Below are 22,840 nucleotides of genomic sequence, written 5' to 3' on the forward strand. Positions count from 1 at the left end.
GGGCGGTGGGCTGGACTTCATCAAAAGAAGATGAAGCGATGATGGGAACAAGTCTTTATTGTACAGCATTGAGAGTAAATCAAAGATCTGCCACGGTGAACGATCTTGTCTGACTGAGTGCCTGATGAAATTAATTTATACAGTTTAATCAGTCCACTTCTGTCTGAATATAGATTTTAAAACTTCTTTCCCTAAAAGAAGATGAATAGCTTTTTTTCTCCCCCTTAAAAATCACTGAAATATCTGCAAAAATAGCTATAAGGATGCCAACCGCAACATTAGTAGGAGGGGATATTCATATGTTTTTTTTCTTTGTTTCTTCAATGAACATACATGTAATTAATTTAACTGCAGTCGAGGCAGACAATTACATTTCTAAAGACAGAATAATCTGTAGGCCAATGAAATTGAATGGGATTGTAACGGATTATACAGGAAATAAAGGAGGGAGTAAAATACATTATGTGCAGATTACAGTAAACCCCATAATCTGTTTGTCCTAAATGGGCTTTGTTCCTTGGAAGCCACAATCCATCTGTCCCTCGGGCACATTGTTTAACTGATCATCAAATCACATCCAGTTGTTAAAGCAAATCGAACATTATTTATTTTCATAGCACCACCTCAATATACTATACAGTTTAAAAGTCATTAGGCTGTGGTCATCAATAGGTTGCCTCCTGCACGTAAAAGGCTCAAAGCCATTTAGCATCTGGCTTAGGTAGAACATTATTAATGCAAGTCCATTGTTCAAAACATGCAGACCTGCAACTGAGAAAACAAACATGCCTTGATTTGTGCTGTATGCTTGACCACTTATCACACAAAGACACATTTCATCCACACATTCCCAGCAGGCTGAAAATGTTTTCATGTCTGAATGTGCGTGGTAGTAGTTCAGTTTTTATACTTTTTCTATCTCCCTAGGTCCCATAAATTAGGAGATGCAACACTTAGATCATCTTTTCACGACAACAGTGCTATAAGTCAAGTCAACACCTATACATAGAGCATTGGGAAATATGTTGCTTTGATGTTTCAGTGGGGTTTTGAAAATTCTGCATTGCAATAGTGTGCAGCTTTACAGGTGTCATGTAGGAAAAAGGTTCTAGATTTCAAGCTGTTGACTAAATGTATTAAATATTTTTGAAGTAAATGTAAGAATTTATTCAATGTAGACTATACTATAAGAGAAAAGGTAAAAAGAAAAAACATGAGCACCTTACTGTAGAAATCCTCATGAAAATGATGCCTTGATACATCCTCGACAGACATTCCCCCTTATCTTTACCAACAACATTCATTTATTCACAAATTGCAATTCTAAATGCAAATGAGCCCCTGCCATGGATGCAGATTTAACATGCTGTAACCTCCATGCTCGGCTTACTAATTAACTAGATTTTTTCCCCTCAGCCATATTTAGCTATCTGTTCTCATTCTCTCACACATCACCCCCCTCAGTCCTATTTCCCTTCACTCGCAAAAGATTGCTGTTGCAAAGTGAATTGCCACTGTGTAACAGCCCACATGGAATGCAATGTTGACAAGAGAAAAGAAGAGGTATAATACTGAGACTTCATACCTACATAAAGCTGAATCTGTTCTCTAGAAAGCCTGAATATATTCAGCGTAGGGGAAGTCTGGACAAATATGTCGGGCAAAATCCATGGAAAACTGACCTTGAGATTATAGGAGGGAGAGATTTGTAGGCAAGCAGTGTAAATAGCCATTGTAAGATTTATCATGGCTCAGATCCACTTAAAGTCAAACACTGTTAAGTTTCCTTACAGGAGATAAAGGTGCCAACAAAATCTTTTGCCACTCACAACTTGGGTTTCAAAGGAGATATTTCAGATTTATTTTCTCATACTGTGTAATGAGTTACTCACAGGTGGTAATTATATGCATTATAATCATTAGCTCAGTGTATGGGTCCTCTGAAAGAAGAAAATATTCTAAACTAGCAGCTCGATAGACAGAGAAGTTAAGTGAACAAAATGTTTGCACCTCCAACCTTTATTACATGTTGGAACTTATCATAAAGGGTCTTAAATGTCCTTAATATGACCACTGGCTAAAACCGTTCACATGATATTTTACAGTATAAGCTTGTACTCACTGTCAAAAATTGCTATTATTTGCTGTTTGGTGAAATGAATGTCCACTATACAGAAGCTTTAACATAAAATGAAAACCCTTCAGCTATATACACCACAAGCAACAGCCACCGGTCATATTGCATAAATTTTCCAGCCAGCCAATGTTGTTGTAGTATTTTTTTAATACACCTATTAATGTTAGATAACCCTGTGATTAGCAGTTTACATGTTCACCATTGCAAGTGAAGAGAGAGACACTGACTTCCAATCTGCCTCCTGTTAATGAAGCCAAGTGAAATTTATGACTCATTGTTGTGATAGCAGGTGCAAGATCTTCACACATCCGAGATGTGTAGAATTGGAACATGGGTAAAAGTGTTAACATGAGTTCATACACACAATGAAGTATGTTGCCTTCATTATTCAAGACAGACTGCCCAACAGCTGTGTAGGTTAGTCTACGTATAACTAGTATAATCACAGCATTACCAGAGAGACGCTCTCCGTGAATAATAGTACTAGTTTATCTGTTGCAGCCAAAATAGCTCAGAAATTGCTGGTTTAATGCCCAGTATTGAGAGGCAGGTGTTTTTCAGCTATGAGTTGCAACTGGAAAAAGCTGGTATCACATGTGCTGTGCTAAGTTCTCTTGAGCAAGGCACTGAAGCAATACAACTGCTCCAAGGGCATCGTAAAGTGGCTTCTCCTAAACTGATGAAATGTACATGTAAAGGAAGACATTTTAACACTGTTTATTATGAAGATGCACAAAGCAAACCATACACAATGACATACTGCATATATTACAATAAAGCACACTGGCAAACATACTTGAAAAATGAGAGCGTTAATGGGCAGGAGTGAGCGTGATATCACAATGCAGTGGAGCTCTCTGTAGAAAAACACCATTAGCAGTTGGCTGCTCTTCAGCGGGGTTGTGGGTTCAAGGAGATGCAGGGCAGTGCCAACAGACTGATGGGTAATCTAACATGACAATGTTATCGCGTAGGAGGGCACAGTTGGTGCTTTTCCATGCCATCCCTGCTCCGCTCCACTCAACTCTGCTCCATTACTGAACACAACACAACACAATGATTTTTCCCTTTGTGAATGTTCCCATCAAGGCGGCATGGATGGAGAGAAGCACATGAAAGTCAGGAGCAGAAGCAGGCTGAGAAAGATAAAAGAGAAAGGAGACCTGTTCTAATGGACTTTCACTAATGCTTTTGTTCCTTCTTAAGTTAGTTTAGCATGGCATGCAGTTAAGCTTATATTCATTCAGCACTCTAACTTATGAACCACTCTCGTGGTTATTATTGTATTCTGCTGACTTCAGTTATTGCACACAATATAAACTGGGACTTTATCAGTACATTTTATGCATATATATGAATTCTTAGAGTGAATAAACCTCACGTCTTTTGTCTATTCATTACTTGTGGATTTTTTAAATTAGGCTTTTTTACAGTGTGCTCGCTCTTGTTTTCTGCTTTACATTTCATGAGCGTACAACAACAATAGACGTACTAAATCATTGCTAAAAGAAAACCAATATCGGATCACTCCTTATAGCCATGTAGTCACATATATTGTGTTTATTTTTGTGAAGGAATTTGTTGATGCATCTCTGTTCTTTTTCTATTTAATTTTCTATTTTCTATTATTATTATTTTCTTAAGACTTCCTGTGTACATGTGTAATGAATTAGCGTTTAGCTAACACACAAGAAACACTGTGCATCTGGTCTTTGTCTATAAATGTATGTTACAATTCTAATTCTACTGTGATGTCCGTATGAACTAAACTAAAGCAAGAAATTAGCTCTGTTCACTAGAGCAGGGGCCAAAGCTATTATGTTCATTAGAATTTTTGAAGAGACATTTGGATTTTACCCAACACCAACAGACAATTTACTGCCATTTCAGTTCTAGCAACTTTCCCATGGATGCTAAAAGGATAATGGTAGAGAATACTGAGAGGGATCTTGAATGATAAAGCAAAAAAGTGAAACATACTTGTCTTGTGTTAAGATTAATGCAATGATATAAGGAGAGTAAAATCACTCATTTAAATAACCTTGCTTAAAATAGTGGAGAGCTGCATTAATCTTCATGTCATTCCCAAGGATAAATGGGAGAAGTAATTAGAGCTAATAGGAATTTCATTTTCCTTCTATTTTGTAGGGTTATTATTCACTATCTGTCCGTAATGGAAAAAAAGGAAAAATCTGGATTTCACAGAAATAGTCAGAACTTTAGTGGAGTATATGATAAAATTAGTTTCTTATTGATTTTCTCTCCAGATTTCTAACCTTAAATGGATATGTGAGCCTTTTCACTGCCTATACAGTACAAGACATGCCTAATGATGCAGATGACATCTTACGTAACATGAATAAATGTCAACTGAAAGGTGATGGTCTATGATTATTTTAATCTTTAAACATTTTTCAACATTAAACAGAATATCAATTAACATCAAAGAGAACAGTAAACAGATTAATATGATGATCAAATGATTAAACATGAAAGTTTATAATTTGTCATACAATAAGTCTCTCAGAAACAAAGATATGTTGTTATTTACTGATTAATGCTGTTGTTAAACACACTAAAACTTTTCATTCATAATATTTATATATATATATATATATATTTATATTATATTTATTTTTTAAATTAATTTTAGTTTTTTGATTAACAGATAGAGAGTGCAGTCAATATTAACCTGCTCTTTAAATATCTGCATTTACCATTGAAGTATATTGAAAAATATTGGTAGAGAGAGATTTACATATTTACTAAATGTACATCTCTGCCAAAGAAACATAAGAACGTCATAAGAATGAGCTTTTAAGACTCAACATATGTATTTAATAACCTTTTATGACTCTTCGTTTGTTGAATAAACTGACTGGTAGTGTAGCGTTCTTCTAACCCGACAGTTGTGTTTTGCATACTTGATCCGCTTTGAAAAATCTGATCTTGGAAAGTGAATAATTCACACACTCCCCCCGGCTCTCATGAAACCCCAGAGATACCCTTGAGCAGCACACTTAACCTCCAGCTTCTGAAGTAGAGCTGCTCAGTGGCCAACTGCAAAACACCTGCAGATATTTTGGGTTCCTTCCAGATACTTTTCACTCCTAGCTGACAGGCATTTGGACTCACTGAAGGACATTTATTTTAGTATGACAAGTGGGGACAGGCAGTTGAATTATACATGCATTATTTCCATTAACATTACTAGCAATAATATAACTGTGCATGTGCACTGGCAAATAAAACATTAGTACCGCAGTGACATGATACTTGTAAATGTCAAAAACACATACAGTATTTTAATTTGTAATGAGAAAAAAGCATGATGGATTATAGTCATCAATATGTCATTTAAACAATGGTAGTATGAACGTTTTGTAGGTGTCAAATGCCAAAAAATATAAAATGTAGTCAAGTTTTAATCAACAGCAAACTACATATCCATAACCTGAAATCAACAAAAGTTCACTGTACTGTGTGTTACCGGCTGTTTGTTGCACTCTATACGTAAAGGTAGGTAATGTCCATGACAGTAGTTTGGATGCACAATTACTCATTTGTTATAGACAATACACTGCAAAAGAAGCAGTATATAAAAAGTAACTATACCCAAGCAAGATTCATAAAACACCATAAAGATTCTTCGTAGTCTCACCTATGTGGATGTGTTTATGCCCAATACTGTTGTTTTTAACAAACCAAACCTTTCATTTCATAAATGACTGAAGTATTACAATGACCCGGGTTTGGCACAGTGAAACACTTCTGGCACTACTGAAAATCTCAGACTTTTAATTAGAATGAGAGAATTTTTCAAATTACATATTTTTATGGAGTTAATTATGTTTTTATGATTAAAGAGGATCATTCAGCTAAGAGCTTAAAGATGAACAAGTTATGTTACAGTAATGAGCAAAGAGAATAGAAATGAAGCACACAACTCTCCAAATAACCAGGAAAAAAACGATATTTGGGTGCATTCCACATGTAGAGTCAACCTCTCCAACACCTTTGTCTATCTGCTATGTATTTGCAGAAAATTGTCATCTTGTTATGCACTCATGAGAAATTGACAAATATGAGCAGCTGGCCATTTCTCACATGAATTGGTTAAAATCACATTTGCTAACATACGACTCCCAAAGCACCATAGTTTAACCGTGGGGGCCCCAGTGCCCATCATTCACCAGAATCGAAAAGATGATATACAAATGCTCCATAAGACCTCCGAGAATTTATGTTTTGTGTGTATATATTACCTGTTTATATTACCTGGGAAAATATACTTTTTCTTCCCCTAAGGTTCCCACACTAAATGCCATTTTTCTAAAAGGTCTTGTATTACTTCACTTTCAAGGCTTTTAAAAAAACATTAATACAGCTATTCCAGTGTCACCAGAAATTCCATCAAATAACCATTCTTTTAAAGTTTCATGCATCATGATCATCAAATAAGATCATGCTAAATGCTTAAAAAAACCAAAAACAATTAGATGTGCGAGTGGCAGTCTCATTTACTAAAAAATCTTATGGCGTAAGACAATATAACACAGGCATCCACCATTAAGACACAATTTCAACTGCTGCCAAGGGATAAGTGCATGAATACAGCAGTCTGTGGAAGAAGTCATCCAGCTGTGGATACTTTTTTTTTCAGTGGTGAAAGATCATGAGCAATTTCGGGGCTGGGTGGCCTGGAACACATGTTTTGCCTGAGGGAATTGAGTAATGGTGTAGTAGTACTACATCTACAGTGAGTAAGTCCTCCAAAGGGGTGTGAGAGTTGTAGTTTGGGGGAGGGGACACCCTGCTATAAGAGACAAACACTATCTCATACATAACTAGTGTAGTGTCATCAATCTCAGTTTTATCATGCGATCTGCTGCTGGAATATGTTAAATAGTCGTTGTGGTACTGGGCACGCTACACAGATTGCATCATGCTGTGCTAACTGCATGCCCTTGTGATTTGACATTGAATATGCCCCCTCCCTCTGGAACTCTCTCCCCAAACACGTACCAGACTGCAACGATCTTTCAATGTTCAAATCAGAAATCAAAACTCACCTTCTCAGAACTGCTTTTAATGTCTGACGAATGCTGTGTGTTTTAAGTTTTTAGTGTGTAGCTTTTAATGATGATATTAAATGTCTTAAAGCGTCTTTGAGAACTTTGAAAAGCGCTCTATAAATAAAATGTATTATTATTATTAATATCATAGCGACATAGGAGCTCCATGAGAGCGATGCTGTCACACCAGGTCTGTAATGCATAACACATATACTTATAATGCCTTATAATCAATATAGCACTGCTAATTTATAGTTATTAGTTTTCATGCATATTCATTATGCTGTGTAACGATGTTAATAACATTTTATGAAAGATTTGTAAAGATTTATAAGGTCAATTTTCATAATACTTTATAATGCTGGTCACTCACTGAATTTTGTGATTTTTTTACAACGATGATCCTTGCAAAAAATGATACTTGTCCTTTTAGGTCATAGTAAAATGGCTCATAATCAATGCGATCATTGTTATAAGCATTTTGAATAGTGTTTCATATATATATATATATATATATATATATATATATATATAACTATAATTACACATTGCATATATAAGCAGAATATAACACATTATAAGTATATTTATATGGCATTATAGAAGTGGTCGTCACAGAAAGTGTTACCCATTCATGTTGGGAAAAAAAATGTTTTTGTGTTGGATTACCACTGAGGAGCTTATGCTGATAACATCCAGCGTTCAGATCACAAGTCTTCTGTCCCACTGTAAAAGTATTTTTGCTAACCTTAAATGTGCATACGCCTCTTTGAGCTGCCCCTGCATCTGTACAGCTGCAGAGAAGAATCCTTCCCTGTTACCACATCTAAGCCACTTTGCTCACCTCAGCAAGGAGGGAGGGAGAGAGAAAAGAGAGAGAGAGAGAGAGAGAGAGAGAGAGAGAGAGAGAGAGAGAGAGAGAGAGAGAGAGAGTGAGAAATATGGAGTCACTCTGGGATGATAACCACTGTTAAACATTTCAACCAAAAAGAGATTAGGCTGCATTCAACTGCAATGGAAAAATGACTTTAAGGAAAAGGCTTTCTTCTGAATATAAAGCAACAGAGCAAGAAGTGTACCAAAAAACTGAATATCATTTTTAACCCTCCTGTCGTGTTCGGGTCAAATCTGACCGATTTACAACTTTAATCAATCATAAATATTGTGTTTTACATCTGATTGCCTCAAGGCCTCATGATATCCTCCACACTAGGCATTTGAACATATAAAATTGCTGATCACTACTTTCATTGAATTTTGAGTGGTTTAGTCAACTTTGTTACACCCATGGTGTTCCCGGTCAAAAGTGACCGCCATAGGAAATGAATGGGAAACAAAAAACTAAATTATGTCCATTCATCAGATGGAAAACAGCCCCATACACACCCACACCCGCGCTTATGTGCCATCCCCCCACGTGAACCACACCTTCCAGACTAAACAATGATTCATATCTTCTCACTTTCCCCCTATATAAACCTTTATTTGTGCCTTGCTCTCATTTTACTCTGTGAACACAATGAGTAGGCGACTGATGAGCGATTTTCTGTCAGAGAGGCTCTGGACCTAATTTAGCGATACATTTTCAGTGTCTATTCTTTGTATATTCACAGCAGTTATTCATGTAAACCATTAGTCTGAGACATTGTTTACAGCTTAAAAAGGTGTTAAATAAAATTTGGTGATGATTAATGGTTTTTGTGTGAATGTAAGAGCAGTTAAAACAGACCGGTCAAATGTGACTGGGAACACTAAAGTAAGGGGGGAGAAACGAACACGACAGGAGGGTTAAAAAGTGTCAGATTTATTGAACAAATTATTTTTTCTGGTAAGGAAGATTTTTAACTGAGTTAATATCAGATTTATAACAATGCAGCAACAGTCCACTCAAGATAACACACCACTGGAGACCACTTCTTATGGATTTTCCACATCTCTTCATGTGGCATTGAATGTCTTGCATATTGCTCTAGGATTCATTCCTGTTATGCATTTAGACTGCCTTCTTACATAACAGTTTCAAGTAAACATGACCACACTAGCCTGAAAAGCTTGAACAATAGCTTGCCTTAATGAGTGGTGCATATTCCTTTGTGTGTGTGTGTGTGTGTGTGTGTGTGTGTGTGTTGTGTGTGTGTTTGTGTTGTGTGTGTTGTGTGTGTTGTGTGTGTGTTTTGAGTTTAAGCCTCTCCAGACAGCTTCACAGTTGATGGGATTCTTTTTAGCATACTCAGCAATATGTTGATGCTTTTTTTCTACCCCCTTTTTTCCTACTCCATTCCCACAACTACACATTGAGTATGTATTCTATAACTGACTTAGGGGTGCTTTAAATGCATGGTTCTGTAGAACTATGATCAACACTGTAAGCCCACCACGGGAATCTACATCAGGGTTCACTTGAGGGCGGACAGCATCCGTCACTGAAGTGCTCTGATGTTGGTTATGAGCCGTAGCTGTCATTATGGGTCAAAAACATCCCAACAGTACAAAGGAGTACAAAGTTGTTTTGACCACCGGAGACATAAAACAGTAGCATCAATATGGCATTTCTTTGTTGTGTGATAGTGAGCCAGCAAAGTGACCAAAACTATTGAAGGGGTCAGTCCATTATGTGGCTTGAAATTGGTTTTGTCTGGCTGCTTGACCATTGACTTTTCTTTTTATTCTCAGAATTCTGCGGACAGGAAGGCTGGGCATTATTTTTTCTAATGTGGTTACTCTGCATGCCTTCAAAATCTTTGGCCATGGGGGTTATGTATTGGTCCTGTTTGTAAGTACAACATCTTAATACTCCATGGATTCAGATTTTTCATAGCTGGTTGCACAATTTTTCATCACCTTCTCTCTTTCATGACTGAAGTCATCCAAAAAAAGAAAATAACTAAGAGTTTACCTAGATCATCTAGTAAGAAAAGAAAAATCCTCAGTAGTCATTCACAATCAGTGAAAAAAAAGAAAAAAATATATTTTTGAAAAGGGCTTATACTGTAGTGATCTGATAAACACACCACCTTCATTACAGCCTTCTTCCGGTTTCTGTCAAGGCCAAATCATTTTCAAACAGTTGCTCCCATCCAACATTAATCTGATGCAGTTTGCTAGTTCAGTGAAAGCTCAGAGATTATGTGATATATAAGACATCTGATTCCTCACTCAAGCTAAATATGAAGCTGTATATCTGTCTCTGCCGTGATTGTCAAACTCGTTGTCCTATAAACATTGAAGATGTTTGGGAACAAATCCAGGGCTTCAGTATAGTAACTCGTAAATGTAAATGTTTTTTACCTGTGTTATAAAAAACGCCCCCCAGGCAATGGTAATCCTGTTTTTTCTTTATACAGTAACCACATAGGATGTTATCATTTCATTTTCAGTGCACACGGTATGCATGCTATGATGTGAAAAACTAGGACAAATGCAAAACCTTTTTTGGAAGTCGTATTAGTTTCTCTCTCAGTCGCATGACAGAGATAGCTTTCTTTTAGTGAATCATTACAAATGGCTCTGTTAGATTACTAAATATTGATATTTTATTGGATATGTAGCTTTATCAAATTTATGTATTCATAGTTTTTTTCTGTCTGCATAATTTGTGTTTGTTCTTAGTTTTTGGATGGCTATTTCCCCAGCCCAGACCAGCCATGCAGCTTCAAGGGACGAGCTGTGCCAACTTTATTTGTTAAAGCCCGATATTGACCCTGGTTCACTACAGTGTTGAGCAAGTGTTTTTCCTCTGGGTCATCTAGTGAAAATTTTCAGTTAAACCAAGAAACAAAAAAACAATATGTCACTGTCAGATGGTAATTTTTTGTAACAGTGTGACATCAGATGCATACAGTAGCTGTGAGAAAGCATTGTTCCCCTGTTCTAATTAACTGTATCACAGCTATGCCAAAAATAAATTCAAGGACTAATTTGTTTTAGGCATGTGGAGACGGGAAAAGAAAGATCTTCAGATAGAACACCAAAGTCTGTGGGGAGAGAGACCCTGAAAACCTGCATAAATTACTAAAGAATACAGTATGTACACAGACATCTTTAATTTCTCTGTATAACTTGACCTAATTTCTTATACCTGGGGGACCCTGCAGCATCATTAACTCCCCTCCGTCTCATATTCTAACACATGCAGAGGGAAGCATTGCAGCGAAGCACAGAACAAGGAGAAAAGGCACTTTGATGACCTGAGGTGGCATGCAGGTCAACATAGGTCAAACTCTGGTATATGAAGTTGTAGTTTTGAGTGTGTGTATATATATATATGTATATATATATACTGTAAATATTTTATGAAATGGGCCATTCTCAATAATGAGTATAATTTTACTTTTGGTACTTTAAGTATATTTTAATGCTAAAGTTTTTATTCTCAGTTATTGTGAGGAGCTTTTAACTGGTAATGAAACAGTCTTAATTTAATACTGACACTAAAACTCAACTAATACTAATACTGACTCGCCCCCAGCTTGGAGAAGCAGGCACAAGTACCAATAGAGCAGCAAAGCAACGTACTTCAGTGGAAGGGTTTGTGGCTAAACGTATTTTAGCCAGCTTAAACCTTCACAGACTCGGGAAAGCAGCAAAGTGTGGGCAAGAGTTGCTGTAAAGCTGACCACTTTCACTTTCCGGCGGGACTAGATTCAGACTGTGGCGGATGGTAATTAATGGGAAAAAATTTACAAATGTTCCTGCAGTTTTATTGAGTGTTTTAGCATATTTCAGCTCACTATTGTGGTTTTCAGGCCTGCAGTTTAACTGTTTTGGTTCAGTCTCCAGTCTGCCCCCTGTCTAAGCCCATAATCCATCTAGCTGATAAACATAGTAGAGCATTTATCTTCTGACAAGCCAGATACTACTCCACCTCAGGATTTGGTCCAAAAACGGAGCTAAAAGAGAGTGGATATTGGAGTCTATGTAAATACTGTTGCTCTGTGTCTGCTATTAGAACTCTATAAGGTGATACTATGCCAATGCTGTGTTTACCAATTGCCAATAGGCTAAAGTCAGTTAATACAGGTGAAATATAAACATTAATTTTTATTATAAAGTCACTTTTTTTGTAAGCTCTGATCAGGTTGTAAGTGTTGTAAATAGGCCAAGAGAGCACAACAATATGGGAGAAGATCAATATTGCATAATGGGTAGCTCACTGTTTCAGCAGAGCAATTGTCACTCTGAAAGCAGGGATAGTTCCACTTAATGTGTGCCTAAAAATGACACAACTTCAAACCAAAAAGTCGAAGGGTGAATGACTAAGAACTTGATATGCAAACATGCATGGCGTGGCAGAAGCTAGCAATAAACATGCTAATTTAGGAGAGTGTAACAGTTACTTATCGCGAGCAAGAAAAAAGTCACATCAAAAATGGCTCATAGCATTCTCAACGCCTCTGCAACAAACAGGCAGGAGTTAGCAGTCACAGCAGGCATTAAGGCGTGAGGCTGAGTGCCATAGCTGCAGTTAGTTTTCTGCCTTCCACCCACAACTTATAAAATATTAAAGGGCTATTTTGATTAAAATAACATAATCATCACTTCTAGCATTTACATATAAAGTGTATGCTTTCAATGGAATAATGCATCTGCTCAAGGGCAGGATAATATTGTTTACGGAAAAAGTCTAGAGCTTTTTATTACTCTGGGCCCTCGCTACTGTTTGTGCGTGTGTGTGTGTGTGTGTGTGTTTGTGACTCATCAGAATATAGTCATATTCAATTACAGAATGAAGCAAATCTGAAAAAAATAATAAAACAAAAAAATACAAGTTCATATAAACATTGATTTGGTCCATTTCAGCTTTGGTCTCTTTTGAGAATATCACATCCATTTAATGTAGTAATTGAAAAAATAAATAATCTGAATTTAAATTAAACTTGCTATTCTGCCTAATTGATTAGTGTTTATGTCTGCTAACAATTACTATTGCGAGTTTAGTTATGTCTTGAATACTGCTTCAGCTGCCTTTATATCCAATTGCCTCGTAAGGTGAGCAGCCCCAATTTATTGAAGTAATGAACTAATGTAAAATATATATGGTGGGTATTTTCCAATACAATTTCACCCATATTTCCATTACAATATAATTGTTTATCTTGCTTAGGTACGTACAAAGAAAGACAGGATAATGGATTGGAAACAGTAGTTGTTTGCCCAAAAGTTCTGTTATTAAATGCAATACTTCCACTCCATGATGAATTTCTGTCCTGAAGGGAATGGTGTTTTCCAGGATGACAATGTCCCTTGTCACCTGGTGATTTGAAAAGCATGACAGATGTTACACAGTCTCATCAACAAGCAGAAATAATGTCAGATGAATTGTGGGCAATTCTGAAAAGGCATTAGAGATGGTGCATGTTCACCCACTACCGGTTTGTGTGTTTGCTATCTTTGGTGTTGCCCTTGAAGAAATAAATTGGCCCAGTGCATACCACAAGAGAAAATCGTACTAATCGTACGTCTCTGGTGCTGCTTTACAGAGGATTGCCTTCAGACAAGTACCTTTTGTTTATTGGAGTTAAAGAGAGCGAGAGATTTGGAGGTGTGATCTAAGAGATTTAGCATAGACTTTTGTCACTGATGTCACCGTGATTTTGCGTTTTGTCTCGCATTGGAAGTTCTGTTCACTTACTGCCTTCAAATTACTATAATCTTTCACTTAAAAAAATCCCAAATTCATAGTTTTGCATCACCAACACTGTAGGTGTATCCATTTACTAATGCATTTTAAGTATTGCCCCTAAGCCATTATTTGTCCCACTATCTAAATGTAATCTGTACAACATGTATGGCATAAAGTCCCTCTACATAATGAAAGATTTGTGATTCTCTTTATTTTTATTTTTGTCTCTTTTTTTTTTAGTTCATATCCGTCTTGCTTATGACTTCTTTCTCTTGATATTAGCTTTGCTTTCTTACTCTATGTCACTGCAGCTCCCTGTTTCCTTGCCCATCTGCCCATCTATCATCATCGCTCATTTCCAGCAAAGTGTTGAGTCGTGGGAACTAATGAGGTCATCCCAAATCGAACTTCTGTAGCAGCTGCCAGCCACATCATCTATTTTATAAGCACTTCGATTTCCAGCTATGATCCTTTCATCAAAAATCTCCAGGGGGAGTAAATTCAATTTCCATTTTAAAGTATTTCAGGTGTTTTTGCAATAAATAGGCCCAGGTGCCAATGTCATGTTAGGGCCATCGCTGCATGTGTCGCATTTAGGTTGATTGTCTGTTTGGTTTATGATCACGCCATAAAATCTAATGAAACTCATTTGATCCCCTGTGGCAAAGGTGGGGAAGAGGGCATACGGAAAGCATATACTTTAAAATGAAGATCCTCATGAGCTCAATTATACACACTTCTTTAAACTCTCTCAATGTTTTCCTTTACCGTTAATGATATAATGTTTTGTTTAATTGGCAAAGCATTTTAAAAAGAATTAAAAAGTTTGAGAAAAGAGTCTGTAATAGATTTATTGAAGAATTATGTTACCTATAGATATAAATGGTAACCTACAGCACAGTAACTATTGTAACTGGTCACAAACATACAGTAGATCTCGGCAGGAGAAAAATCAGTTTTTTTGTTTTATGGTGCATCCCAAAAAACACCAGAGGTTTTCAAAATGCGAGGAGGGTTGAAGAGGTGGTGTGGAGTAACAGATGCTAGGCAAAGAGACAGTGAGCTGAACGGGACAGGTGCATGGAGTGTGTTTTGAAAAAAAATGTTACTGTAGTTCTGCCTGATGATTTGGCTCGGTCACCAATACAGTTGACAGTTGCAGCAGTTGCAGTTGCTGTGACACACACCTCATAGAAACAATTGAGGCAGTTTAAATACCTTAGTGCTCAGCCTCCTTCTCAGTGTCACAAATTAACATTTGGAACACTTGAAAATCATAGGTAAAAAGACGTTTCTTATAACTCCAGAACTTGCTGGAAAACCTGAAGTTTTCTTCAGTATTAAAGAATCCAGCGAAAGATCTCGGTACTTCCATGGGTACTTTGCAAACAGGACCTGCTAATAGCTTGTGGCATACCTTTAAGGTGCCAAAGTTGCCAGAATGTAAACATTCACTGGCTAAAAAAACCTTAGAGCTTCTGTGCCATGGAATAAAACCTAGCCTTTTGGTTTATTAACTTGACTACCTCTCAGCCATGTGCCACGGAGAGCAAAATGCCTCCCCCATGGAAAACTATTAAGTGAAGTGAGCTAGTGCCGTGTGTGGTTGTGCTTAAGACGGACATTGTTTGGCCCCAGGGCACATGAACATTTGCCCTTGCTTGGCCAGCTATAGCAAATGTATACGTAGAGTGGGGTTTGTGCAATATAACAAGGTTATCGTTCAACCCAATATTGGTTGGCTACAATAATGCTCCTCACGTGTCCACGACAACAGAATAATATTCAATTATGCAATACTTTATATGAATTTTGTGCAATATTCAGTCCCTCTCTTTCTATTTCGCAATTTTTCTCTCTACACTTAACCACATTTTGTAGCATATCAGAAAAAAAGGTATTAAAGTAATTATTGAGTTACTCTCTGAGGAATATAGCTTTTTGTTGTGTGTAAAGGCTGTGTGTATGGGAGCGGCACTATTCTGTGTACTGAAACAAGGGAGATTGATAGACAAAGCCAGGTCTGTTTTTTATATGTTGGCATAGACTACAGTCTATTTATTTATTCATTTATTCTTATGTTATGAGCTACATATGAGCACATTTGTTTTTATGGGCAGTGAGCCGGCCTGTACTATTTTACCTTTGTAAGAAATTCTGTAACATATACAGTAATAGTATTATATAGTAATAGTGCAAAAAAAGTGTTTCTATAAATTGCGCCCAAATATGGATATTGCAACACATGCAATGGGGGTTGACAGAAGATAGAGCGGGTCGTCCCTCAATCAGAAGTACATCATTCCTCTAGTCCATGTCAATGTGTCCTTGGGCAAGATCCCAAATTGCTCCCGAAGGTGCCATTGGTGTGTGAATGGTTAGATAGTCCTGATGGGCAGGCGGCACCTTCAATAGTAGCCCCTGTCATCAGTGTATTAATGAATGTGAATGGGTGAATGACACGTAGTGTGAAATTTTCTTGAGTGGTGGGAAGTCTAGAAAGGTGCTATACAAGTACATTTACCATATGCGTCTTCACTATGAAAATCAATGCCATGCTTCTTTGCAGAATGTTGAGACTTTAAAAAAATGAAGCAGAATTTTTATTTTTATTTTAACTTATGTCATGGTTTGTTTTGGACCTTACAGTGTCAAGACCAATACATAGAGTGAATTACTTTGGGGCTCTGATAACTCTAACAACTCAAGTTCAAATTCTTAATTTATCATGTGCACAACATTTACAGAGGAGCATTTAAAGGCAATGAAAAATCTTAAACTCCATCCCAGTGATATCCTGAGAGGTTTTCACCACCCTCGCCTTCTCAGCCGCGTAGGAAGAAAATCCGCTTTCTTGCAGTCTTGGTGATGGTATCCGTGTGGTGAGACCAGTTCAGGTCTGCAATGATGTGAACCCTGAGGAATCCTAAGCTGCTGACACTCTGCACAGTAGTCCTGTTGTTAGAGATTGGGTTGTGCACTTCTTAATGTCCCTTCCTTTAGTCCACAATCAGGTCCTTAGTTTTGCTGAAGCTGAGTGGGAGCTTGTTGTTCTTGCACCAAGATGTAAGGGCTTGGAGCTCCTCTCTGTAGGCAGTAGGGAGGAGGAGATGAAGGATTTGACTATGACTTGGCATCACTTCATGTTGGTGGAGGTGAGTGCTATTAGGGGGTAGTTATTCAGGCAAAGGGCTTTGGTCTTTTTGGGGACAGGGAAAAAGATGGTCCTTTTTGAAACATGTGGGGACTACAGACCAGAGCAGTCAGACATTGAAAATGTCTGTAATGACATCTGCCAGTTGGTCTGCATGCACCTTGAGAGCTCAGCCAGGGATGACATCATGTCCAGGTGCCTTGTGCGGATTAATGCTTTTGAGAGATCACCTTTTGCCCTGGATATTAGTAGTGAGCTTAATTACTAGTTTCTTAATGTACCATTTAAAAACGGTCCTGCTCCTTAGTTCATCCAGCTTATAATTTAGTGACTTGACATTTGCTACAAGACTACTTGGCAGAGAAGGCTGACTTTCATGTTTCCTCAGCCTTACTATGACTCTTGTTTCCTTTGTCTCTTCCATTTTCCATGTACGGCAACAGGAAATCCATGCCATGGAAATTCACCATTGTTTGTTGGTGGTGGTGACACCAAGGTCTGCCCATAAACGGTCCAATGGGCAGAAGTTGTTCACTTATCACATTGTATGATAGTGCTCACTTTGGTGGTGCGCCTGTTTCATAAAAGTAAAAAGATTGACAAAAGTAAAACAAGAAAAAGAACAAAAAAGAAAAGGAGTTTGATACACGGCAGCCTTCCTCAGAGCATTTTACACTCAATAAGAAAATAATAGAGGGTTATGGTGTATGTTTTTATATAGATATAATAACTGTCAAGGTATAGTTTTAGTTGACCAAAGACAAATTCCTCAGTGTAAATGTATGTACTAAGAGAATGGTGGATAGAATGCCACACAATTAGTAAAAGCACATTAGCCTTTACTGTTTTTTATAACTTTCCCAAACATACCAGGCCTCTCTGGTGTTACAGATTTTATAAATGTGAGTGTTTGCAGTTTCATGACACATGACAAATGCTCTAAAAGTGTAGCATGCAATATTAATGGCAGATGTGAGTAAAGAAGCCTTGAGTTGGGATGATGATTCATGATAATCTGATCAGTCTTGTACTTTTAGCCAAGCATGTGCAAGTTAAATAACGTTGCACATAATTTTTCTTTGTTATCAAATATGTTCTGCTTTGTGTTTTTTTTTTGCATACTATACAGTATATGACTTCTCTTTCTCTCTCTCTCTTTCTCGCTCTCTCTGCAAAAAAATAATATCAGGTTTTGAATAACCTACCTATTTTATTTGTAACTCAAACATTGTGGCTAAGGGATTTTCTAAAAATACATCTTCTTTCTTCTTGATGACTATCTACAGAATGTATTTGGAGATATTAAACAGGATCCTGTTTTGTGAACACTGTTTGCACAACAATGTATCGCGTCAGTTATTGGTTTAATTATAATTATTTCTGCTTGTGGAACTGTATTATTGTGTTGTATTCGTTTTCTGTGATATATTGTAAGTTGCACTGGTGAAACAATGAAAAGTGTGTTTAGGCACACATTTATGAGATTTATCATTTCTAAACAGTTTTGTCTGTTTAGTCATGATAAGAGGTTTTTCCGCACATTGCTGCTGCTGCTTGAGCCAATCATCATTCAATCATGCAGTGTTTTGCTACTTCTCTGCCAATGTCCCTGGCCATGGCAAATGACCAAACCATTGGTGACTTGATTTCCACTTTTTTGTACAAAAATACTTTTAAGACTCACAGATGGCAGAGAATAGAGCCCCAACCCAGCAGAACAGATCTGCATGGCAGGAGTTGTTAAGTGTGTGCAGTTGGATTTTAGCAGCACTAAAACTTAATTTCATTTGTCAGGGAGATTAGTTGCATGTTTAAAACCTGCTTGCAGTCTGTTATTCTGCATCATTTCATATGCTATAATCTTTGTCTGCAGTTGTTTGTTACTCCAATTTAAATACAAATAATCCTATTTTATATAAATTAAATTGAGTAAATTATTCCTGGAATTACTGTTATTACATTGTTACATAATAAGCATTCATGGAAGTCCTTGTCTTTTTCTTTCAATTATGATATACCACAGACATAAATAAAATTACTATCCAGATTATTTTTGTTTACTGATTTGTATTTATGAAATACAGGCAGCAAAATCTGTCAAAAAGCTCAGTCTTGCCTCTGTAAATTTTATTTTGTAAGACAGTGTGGTTAGCATAAATGCAGTATAAACTGAAATGTTCCATTATCATGCACATCACTGCACACTGTATCCTGTATTTAGCATATAGAATCTTCTGCAGTCACCAAAATAGAAATCCTGTGTGTTGTATGTAGTGCAATGTGTGTGTGTGTGTGTGTGTGTGTGTGTGTGTGTGTGTGTGTGTGTGTGTGTGTGTGTGTGTGCACTGATGTTATCTTCCCCTCAGAGGTAGATCGTAGATGAACAGTCTGTTTGATTCTCCAATTTTCTCGCTAACTGACAGAACTTCATCTTGTGCCTAAAGACAGCCAACGCCTTTGGCATGTTAAGCCAGAGCAAGAAAAATGAATAAATCATAAAAAAGCAAACATCCACACATCATAGACATCTCACATTTTGTTGATGTGTTTGATGTTTCTACAGTCAGTCTCTGCTATAGCTACACATTATTTTTCCCTCTCTTTCTCACCCACAAAGAGTGTTGAACACAGAGTTTCCCTTGATTTACTGGTAGCAGTCTGGATGTGACCCTGTGAGGTGGTCATGATAAATCTGTTCAGATCTTAATAAAAGACGGAGACAAGCACATCGCTTCATCAGCAAAGGAGAGAGGGAGTTTTAAAGGCTTAGTGGTTTATGTTTCTCTGGACCCCTAAGTATTACACAACTCTCACATTGAGAAATAAATACAGGCCCTTTGGCAAGGGGGCCCCCTGGAAGTGATGTGTGACTGTCATTCTTGCCAGTACATAGAGGGCTTATTCTAAAGTAGCCCAACTCACTCATGTTACTTTCTGAGACAAAATATTTCAGTACTCTAGACAACTGCTAAGATACTCTTATCACCATGAACCAGAAAACACTCTCAGATTTCACATATTCCTTTATCTCTATATTTATATAATTCACATAATTTGGCCAGTGCTCCATCCTAGTTATTAAAAACACATGTTTCACTAATATTGTGTATCTGACCTTGCAATCATTGAATTTCAAGCATGTAAGAAAACCATCATCATTCCCTCATCTGGACTCAATCAAAGCCTTTGCTCAGTTTCCACATGGTGCCCGACTGATACATTTCCTCCCATATCCTGAGAAATATGCCTTCATTTTAAAAATCAGTTGGTCCATATCTTTTATAATTTACAGTCACTACAGGAACTGTATCAGTTGGGAGGAATGTGTGGGATACTGGACTGGGTGGGCACTGACTCCCAGGGGTCATGTTGGAAGGTCTTTCTTCGGCTGTGCTCAGGGTCAGCCGACTTAAGTTAAAAAAACAGATGTGTTTGACAGTGATATTAGGGGTAACCCGAACAACTACGAATAACACACACAGCCTTTAGGGTGGATACTTTAGGAAAATGATGAATGGTTGAATTCAGCTAGCTTTTAAAGTGGTCTTGGTCTGTGTATGGCAAAAAACAACAACATCAGCTTAAATACACTTCAGGCCTCAAGGAAACAGTATTTTCATTGTATATCCCTTCTGCAAACAAATACTGGTATGTTTGAAACAGAACAGCACACTATTGTTTCAGTGTTTTCCCTTGTAAGTTTTGAAGATGAAGATTTTATATCACAGACAAAGGGAATTAAAAATGATTGAACTACATCTAAACCAGATGAATATACAGTCTGGTATAACTTGGTATACACCGTAACGTAGAAAATTCTTTAACAAGTTGAAAAAGTTACTTATTTCATTGTGACATGTTATTTTTAACTCCAATGTCAGCCCCTCAGCCTTTGATATCTACAGGCACCATTCACTATTAATCTGAAGGGATCCTAAATTTACATATTATGATCATTCATTCAGCACTGTTTCAACAGCTACCCAATTTGTTTTAATGCCAATGCCATAAAAGGAGATGCTAAAGTCTATCCTTCCATACAAATAAAAGAGCTTGCTGCACCAAATGTAAGACATCAATGAGTCAGTCACTGTATATTGGGTTCATTTTGCAGTCCCCTTTGATTGAACAACTGCCTGGTTGGAGAGCTAATTCCCTCTGTAACATGCGCTTGCATGAGTGCAAACCCCCAGGATTCCCTTTCATATCAACCTCCCTCTCTTCTGTATCCAAGACATTGAGAATCCTCCCATGTGACATCTGACTAGGGACCAAGCAGCACACCAAAGACAGAATCATTAACATATCCCACATCTCCTGTTTACACGGCTCTCATTTATCATCAAAGACAACTTTATGGATAGGTCTTTCCATGGTCGAGTAATATTAATCAAGCAAAGATCCAAGAGCAAATGGAGAAATCAGATGCAGGAGGCCAGCATCTTCTTGTCTGTGTGCTGAAGGCCCATGTCTTGAGTAAATATTGCAAGCAGATAAAGTGTGCGTGTAAGCAGAAAAGGCAAAGGGAGGCAGCACAGCTCGCAGAAAGCAGGTTTCTTGGAATCAGCATTTTGGCTTTGCCTGATGTGGTGGATTATACAGTACACTGGTGTTTTGAGGGACACAGTGATATGTTTGCAAGCGGCAATGTTAGTTTTAATTTAATGCTACAGAGCATTGATAAAGTCGACACTGAAAAAGCAGAAAAAAAACCAACATATAATGTTCTAGACGAGGAGCAGTATAAACATGCTCCATACGGGCATCTTTGAACAGTCACTGCTGCTAAGCCTGAAGCTCCATGCTGTATATCTTTGAGAACAAAGAAAAAAAGAAGTAACAGTGGTTTACAGTACGTGCAGTAGTGGTGATATGAGCTAAAATACTCACATATCCTAGTCTCCATGGAAACATTAAACAGTCTGTGAAAAAGTACCTAGCAGCAGAGGCTGCTCACTGTAGAGATCCATCCTGCCTAAGGTCTTAAGGTTCATGGTGGCAACTCTGCAAGGCTCTTAAAGAGCATCTCCACACTAAATCTGCTGTGGAGGAAAATCATTGCTCCACTGACCTCTAAGGGCACCCAGTATCAAAGTTGCCACAATCCCACTTGATTCCCACTGGTGAAGCAGACCCACACACAAATCAAACTACCTGTTTTGCCTCAGGTAAGTGACTATGATATAATAACCATGATGCAAGTTTAATCTTATTTTTTCTGTCAATTTTTGGACATTATATCCAAATTACTTTGTGCAAAATATTGAGGTATTTGTTCAAAAATATTGTGATATTTTATTTTCTCATTATGGCTCAGCCTTATTATGAATCGATTAATTGTTTGCTATAGACTTTTTAAAAAAAAAATGCAATTAAAATCTTAAAATGTCCAAAATACAATTATATACTGTAAAACAGATGTCATTTTAAAAATCTTGCCTGAAAAAACTATTTATTTCATGAAGGCTAATCCGTTAATCAGGTTATTACTTCATCTCAATGCCAAGGTGTCCCAAAACATACATTAAAAATAATATAATCATTTTAAATAAAATGCTTAAGGCCCAAATTAAGAATTTTAAATGTAAGTAAGGAATACAAAGACACATACTTACACAGAAAAGCATGTGTGCAACCCCTGCACACACAGTCATGGGTAATAGTTCACACACACTGTAATTAAGAGGCAGAAAAACTCAGACTTGTGCACAGCAGGCGCACAGACAGACAATTTTTTCACGCTTTGTTTCACTCACAGATGTAAATAGCAATGACACACACATACAGGGACACGGCACACGTCACCAGCAACAACTCTACCGACACCCACCACCAGTTTGTTTTGTTGTTCA

The sequence above is a fragment of the Anoplopoma fimbria genome, chromosome 13 (genome assembly GCF_027596085.1).
Source record: "Anoplopoma fimbria isolate UVic2021 breed Golden Eagle Sablefish chromosome 13, Afim_UVic_2022, whole genome shotgun sequence".
NCBI classification, from domain to species: Eukaryota; Metazoa; Chordata; class Actinopteri; order Perciformes; family Anoplopomatidae; genus Anoplopoma; species Anoplopoma fimbria.